The sequence below is a fragment of the Rissa tridactyla genome, chromosome 8, assembly GCF_028500815.1.
Source record: "Rissa tridactyla isolate bRisTri1 chromosome 8, bRisTri1.patW.cur.20221130, whole genome shotgun sequence".
NCBI lineage: Eukaryota > Metazoa > Chordata > Aves > Charadriiformes > Laridae > Rissa > Rissa tridactyla.
The window spans coordinates 49897515-49903817 of NC_071473.1; the positions used below are offsets into that span (position 1 = coordinate 49897515).

General features: G+C 61.0%; 1 long non-coding RNA gene across 1 annotated transcript; it reads left to right on the forward strand.

The window, feature by feature from the left end:
- Positions 1 to 813: 813 nt before the first annotated feature.
- LOC128914349 (uncharacterized) lies at positions 814 to 3498 on the forward strand. The gene is made up of 3 exons (XR_008468250.1): positions 814 to 890; positions 1397 to 2694; positions 2953 to 3498. It is a non-coding gene; the product is annotated as an uncharacterized LOC128914349 (long non-coding RNA).
- The last annotated feature ends 2805 nt before the right edge of the window (positions 3499 to 6303 follow it).

Here is a 6303-nt window from a genome sequence, read left to right on the forward strand (position 1 = left end):
TCGCTGCGCCCGCCGCGCCGCTGGCCGCGCACCCGAACGTGGCCGCGCCGGGCACCGCCTCCCCCCTCCCCACCCCGTCACCGCACCGCCGCCGCCGACGGGCGTCCGCCGCCACCAATCGGCGCGCGGGGGGGGTGGGGCTAAACCGCGCCACGCCTTCCTCCGGAGGCGGCGGGCGGCCTCCCGGCGGGAGGCTGAAAGGCGACGCGGGGTCCTAGCGCCCGCCCCGTGCGGGGAAGCTTTGGGCGGCGCGGCGGAGCGGCGTGGGGCCTTTAAGGCGGAGGGCCGCCGCGCGCAGCCGGCGCTGATTGGACGGCGCCGAGGAGACCTCGGAAGGGGGGACTTGAAACCGCCCGCCGGGCGGTGAAGGGGAGGGAAAGGGGGGGAGCGCGTCGGTGCGGCCGGGCGGGCGCTGCCTCAGGCCGCGGCGCCGGGCGGGACCCGCCGGGGCCGGACCGGAGGCGGTGGGAGGCGGGGGCTGGGACCGGCCCCCACCTCCCACCGCCTCCGGTGCGGCCCCGGCGGGTCCCGCCCGGCGCCGCTCACCCCAATCCCGCCGCTGCGGGTGGTTACCTCAGGGCCGGGCTGTGAGGAGCCCTGAGGGGAAGCCCAGAGCCGGCCTCCCCCCGCCCCTTCCTGGCTGCCAACTTCAGCGCCTCTAGTCCCCGCCGCCTTGTTTTTTTGCTTCGCTGCCCTTAGAAAAAAAAAAAAAAAAAAACCCAAACAAAAAACAAAACACCAAAAAAACCCACAAAAACAAGGCGACACTGGGGTCGGGGGGGAGGGGAGGGAGGTGTTCCACTCCAGCCCTGCCGCCGTGCTGAGGTCCCTCAGGGTGAGGGCGGGGGGTGGGGGGAGGCTTTTGCCTCGTACAGCGGGGTTTGCTGTAGGTAAAGGTGCACCCCTCATGTGGCAGCACAAAAATGAGGGCTTCAAAGAGCTTTTTTCACCCACCTCCCCCTGCCCCGGCCTTCCCGAACAAAACCCGGCAGAGGTGGAGCGCTGCGGGGTGATGCGATTTGTCACCCATCGTTAAAATGGGGGGTGTTACAGGCATGGAACCTCACCCAGCCAACGCTTGGGGAGTTGGGAACGGGGGCCAAACGCGCCCGGCAGCCCTCCGTGTTGAGGGCAGGGAGGCTTTGGGGTGGAGGAGCGCTGCTGTGCCCCGTGGGAATGTTCACGGCCGTGGGGACCTGCCCGAGCAGGGCCAAACTCGCTCTAAAGGAAGGTTTAAAACAAACCGGGGGGGTGGGTGTGGGGGTGGGTGTTGGTGTGTGTAAATATCTCCTTGCGATGCGGTAGGTCGAAAAGGATCAAAACTTGAAGGCGTCCGAGAGCCTCTCTCCGGAGAGGGAAAACCTGGCGCTCCTCACCGAAGTTTTTTGCTTTGCAGGGTGTTGGCGGCGGAGAAGAGGAGACGGGCGTTGGGGCTTGGCTCCCCGCACGCCTCTGCGGCAGAGACCGGAGGGACAGGCTGGGCACATCCCAGGCTTCGTGTCTCCCGAGCCTTCGCGTCTCTCTGCTCCTCCCAACGGGCTCGAAAATAACTGAGAGCCTCCCTTGGGACTGAGGCTATGGGATAAATTTGACCCTCCAGCAGCATGTGAGGTGTTCGCTAAATATCCCTGCTTAAAAATAATGCCCTGCTAGTTTGTACCTTCTGCGTGGAGGTGGAAAGCACTAACGCCACCAGCGTGACCGGCGCTATGCTCTCGGCAGCAAAAGGGCCTCTCCGTGCCCAGAATATCACCCTGCCCCGCTCCTGTTCATCGACAGCTTGTTTTCTTTCAACTCCCCGATTTTTGGGGATGGATGAGTAGACAAAACCCAGCCACCTCCTCTCCCTGACCCAGGGGTCGCTTGGGAGGTGAAGCTAGCCCAGGGAAATGCGACAGGATACTGGATCTCTCCTTTCTTGGGTGCCTTTGAGGGTCTGATTGCAGGTCTCCATCCGGGAGGAGAGGACGTCTCTGAGCTGCTCAGAGGAGAGAGCAGCCCAGGGGAGCCAGGAAGCCGCCTCAGCTCTCCCGCTTCTCCTCCGGACTCTGTTTCTCCGCTGTTGCTAAGGGAGATGGAGAAGAGCAGTTGATGGAAATCTTCCCCTAAGTGGCACCAAAAGAAAGTATCGATATCGCCATCCCAGGGCGGCAGAGCCCAACCTGCCAAAGGCTAGCCCGGTGAGGGCAGAAACTCCCGGCCCGTGTGAATCCACCGGGTACCAGCCCTGCCTTCACATCTTCCACGACCTGATGATTAGTGCAAATTATAAGCCGGTGCTTTGGACCAACTTAGCTGAAGATCAGAAGGGAGACTCATTTCATATTATCACCACCGCAGAACGCAATTAAATGGCTCTGCAAAGTTTTAACGCAAGTTACGACAGGAAATTTAGGGGGGGGGGAAAAAAAAAGAAAACCCCACACCCAAAGCCGGCAGCTCTGTCTAGCCGTGTCGCAGGAGGATGTACCAAGGCTACCGAGCGCTCCCAGGGCTTGCAGGGCAACCTGTGGGCTGCCTTACTGAGCTGGGCTTTCTCTTCATCAGGAGTTTTTCTCGGGTTACAGCAATTAAAGCACCAGAATTCATTAAAAAACCCCAAACCAAGAGCCCAGATGGTTGGTTGAACCACCCGCCCGTGGATTTCTCCCAGCCCCCTTGCCGGGGCCGTGTGGCACAGCACCCACCCAGCAGGTACCCGACAGACCCTGCTCCGCTGAGCCCCAAAACAGGAGAAAGTTCGGGGGGGGGGGGCGGGGGGGGAGGCAACGTGTCCCGCCTGGCACAGCGGGAGGAAGGCAGGAAAGCGCTGGGGCTGCTGTGGGATCCCCGTGGGCAGGCTCCCCGTGGGCAGGGATGCGCAGCAGGAAGGACAGGTTTGGGAGGGAGTAGCTGTGGGAAGAGTGGCCTCTCCACGTTGCATATTAACGCTCCGCGGGCTTTTAATTGCAGTGGGACCTATCGTGCAGGAGCCATTAGCATGCAATGCAGAGGAACACGTATTTTTGGGATGCCTGCCTGGCTCACGGACTCTCAGCCACGGGGAGGCAGTGGGCCGTGGGATGCAGGGAGAGGTGTCTCGTGTGTCGTTCCCCCCCCCAGGGACGCCGCTGGAGTCGCAGCTCCTTCCTTGAGCCCCTGAATCATCCCCGCTGCCATCTGCTGCACCCTCGCTCTTCCCCGCAGATGTCCTTCTTCCTTCCCCAGAAGGAGATGAGAACCCAGGACGAGGTGCCAAACGCGGCTTCAAACAGCATCTAATAAAACACAGGATTAATTTCTTCTGACTGGTGTTCAATGGCTCTGATTAAGCAGAGCAGGATTTAATTAGCTTGTTTGGACTGCCTCGAAACCCATGCCAAAGGTGGGGGAGTCTCAGCGGCTGGGTGTCCCCCCACCCCGGACCCCGACCACGAGCCGCTGGGGGCCAGCAGGACCTTCCCCCCATGGAGCAGAGCCTGCTGCCTGCCCCACCAGGCTGGGGACACAGATGGGGACACAGACAGATGAGTGGCCCCACCAAGGGGACCCTTCTCTCTTCATGAACCGCGTCTCATCCTCTAAACCCCGTGCCTCTTGGCATAAACCAAACTCGCCCTGCCACCGAGTCCTTGAATTTAAAGTAACCCTGTTCTCTTCTTGATTTACTACCAGTTGCTGGCTCCTCTCCTCTCCCTCCGCCTGTCTCCTTTAACCCATTTCATTATCTATGCTAGCTTAGGCTTGTCTACGTGGGAACATCATGGTGCAGATATTGCAAAATAGATGGGCTGTGAATGTAAAGTGCGGCAGCAGCTCTTCCCCGGCAGCTCCCCACACGGTGGCTCGGGTTCCTCACCCGCAATTCCTGCATTCACCCGGGCTGCAGGCAAGGCACCCCAAAGCGCTAAGTAGGAGCATCCATGTGGGATGCGGCTCCCGAGCTTCCCCCGGCTGCGGGGATGCGGTGCTGCATTCCCAGAGCTGGCACTCCTGGGATTTTAGCTCTGCGGGTTCCCGTTGTTGCAGAGGAGACAAATGGAGGTAGAAGGCTCCAAGGGAGAAAGGGCCAAAGAGAACATCCAGGGAGCAGGACTTCCCCGTCTGAGGAGCATGGATGACTTGCGGGCCCCAAACTTGCAGAATCTCGAGGAATGGGACGGACTGTGCAAAGGCGAACCCCAAAACATCAGACCCCTGTCACCCCATAGCCCTGACAAAGTGTCACCTTTACCCACGGCCTACCAGTGCCAGGCAGGTCAGGTCCTTCTGGTCTACACCCACCTTGCCATTCTCCTGTATCTCCCTGCAAGGGATGTTTTGCAATTAAATATCCCCTCCCCAAGCAAACAAGCATGCAGGAGCCGGAGTCTGTGTCTGACCCTGCTTGTTCCTGCTGCTGGGCTCTGGTGGCAGCTACGTGGCAAGTGGGGCACCAGTGTGGGGCGAGGATGCTAAACCCTACGTATAAGTGCTGCCTCCAGGTCTCCTGTGGCAAGGGTATAGCAGAGACCTTTCTGGGGGTCCCAGCAGAGCTGTCTGTGCCTGCAGCCCCTCCAGACAACGAGATGGTGCCTGTCTTGGGGGTTTCCCCCTCTACGGGCTACCCAGGCATGGCCTCCAAGCTGGGCTACCTGCCACCCGGCGTCAACAGTCCTCAAGGGAAGGGTCGCAGCCTTGCCGGGGTAGTCGACTGCCCGGGGAGCCAGGCAGAAACCCCATTGCACCGACTCAGTATCTGCAGTTTAACCGCAGTGGTTTATTTACCCCCTGCCGTCGGTGAGGAGGGATTTAGGTGGGGAGCGTGCGCCCGGCTGGTGTTACGGGATCTAAATCCAGCTCTGCTGGGTCCGTGCTCAAGCTTCCTCGCTCCACCGGCACAGTGCCTTTGGGTCCTATCGCTCCCGTTTCTTCTCCGGGCTGTCCCTTATCTGTCACCTCGTCCATCTGTCCCTGCCTGATATGCGCCGCCGGCGGTGCCCCGAGCCAGCTGCCCCCGCTGGCGCCTTGCAACGGGCAGGAGCATCTCTTTGGCTCTGCTTTTCCGGGATGCTTCGCGGAGCCGGCCGGAGGGTGACCTTGGGTTTTGGAGCAGACGTCCCCCCCGGCTGCCAGCAGCCCCGCCATGGTCCACACCAGGGTGGACGGGTGCTGAGTGCGGGTGTGGAGCTGTAGATCTGCTGCGAGCACGGTGGCAGTACATGTATTTATTTTCGCAGCCTCATTTTAGGCAAAAAGCTGCTGCAGCGACCGGCTCTGCTGCCCACAAGGGTTTCCTCTGCCAGTCCTAGGAGCTTTTTGGGAGAAAGAGGGACCTCAGGAGCTGGAGGAGAGGCCTCCCAGGCAGCAGCCTGACACAGGAGCCAGCATCCTTCATGACACTCACCCCTGCAGCATCCTCCAAGGTTTCAAAATCAGTTTTTGCTGCTCGGAGGCCTTGCCCCAGCTCTGCTCTCACACCCAGCCGCGCGCGGCCACCTCACTTCCCCGCAGGCATCGAGGGGACCTGGCCGGCGCTCGTCCCTCCCCTTGGCTGCAGGATGCTGCACGCGTCGGGCTGGTCTCCAGGCCATGCACCACGCGCCCTTCCCTGCTCCCACGCTGCACAGAGCACCCCTTTTCCTAACACAGAAAAAAAAAAAAAAAGCCTTTTTATCCAGCCCATATTTTCCTGGCTTGCACCTTTGCTTTGTCATCTGGAAACACTGTGACCAGCTCTACCCCCTCCGACCTTCAGGCGGGGAGCCGCTTCCCCCCCTCCCCGCTTTCACCTTTACTGTTTTAAGCGCGGTCTCTTCCTTCTCCCTCCGAGCGCTCACCGCCTGCCTCGAGCCTGCGCGACTTGCTGACCCAGCACTCCTGCCTGCTCCTCCATCCGTTTTGCCTCCACGTGTAATGCACCTCTGTAATCTTCCCGAGGAAGGACGTGCAGAGCGGGGTCACGGTGCCGCATCGGGGGCCGTGACCATGCAGGGGTCCCCATGCACCCGCCTGGGACCCCACATCTGGGTTTTCTTCGCCGTCCACCCCGGTACTTGTCCCAGATACCTCCGGGGATGTGGGAAACCCCCCAAATATCTCATTAGGGGGCTGGCTGCAGGACAGCGATGCAGCCAGATGAGTCGGGAGGAGGCAGGGGCTCGCGACTGCCTGCAACAACAGCCTGGGTGGGGGACACAACAGCCCAGATGTGAACATCAGCCCAGATGTGAATAGCCCAGATGTGTACAACAGCCCAGCTGGAATCTATAGCCCAGCTCTGCCCATCCCACAAGCCAAGGGATGCTTCATGCAGGGGCCGCTGCTCCAAAATCTCTGCTTGTC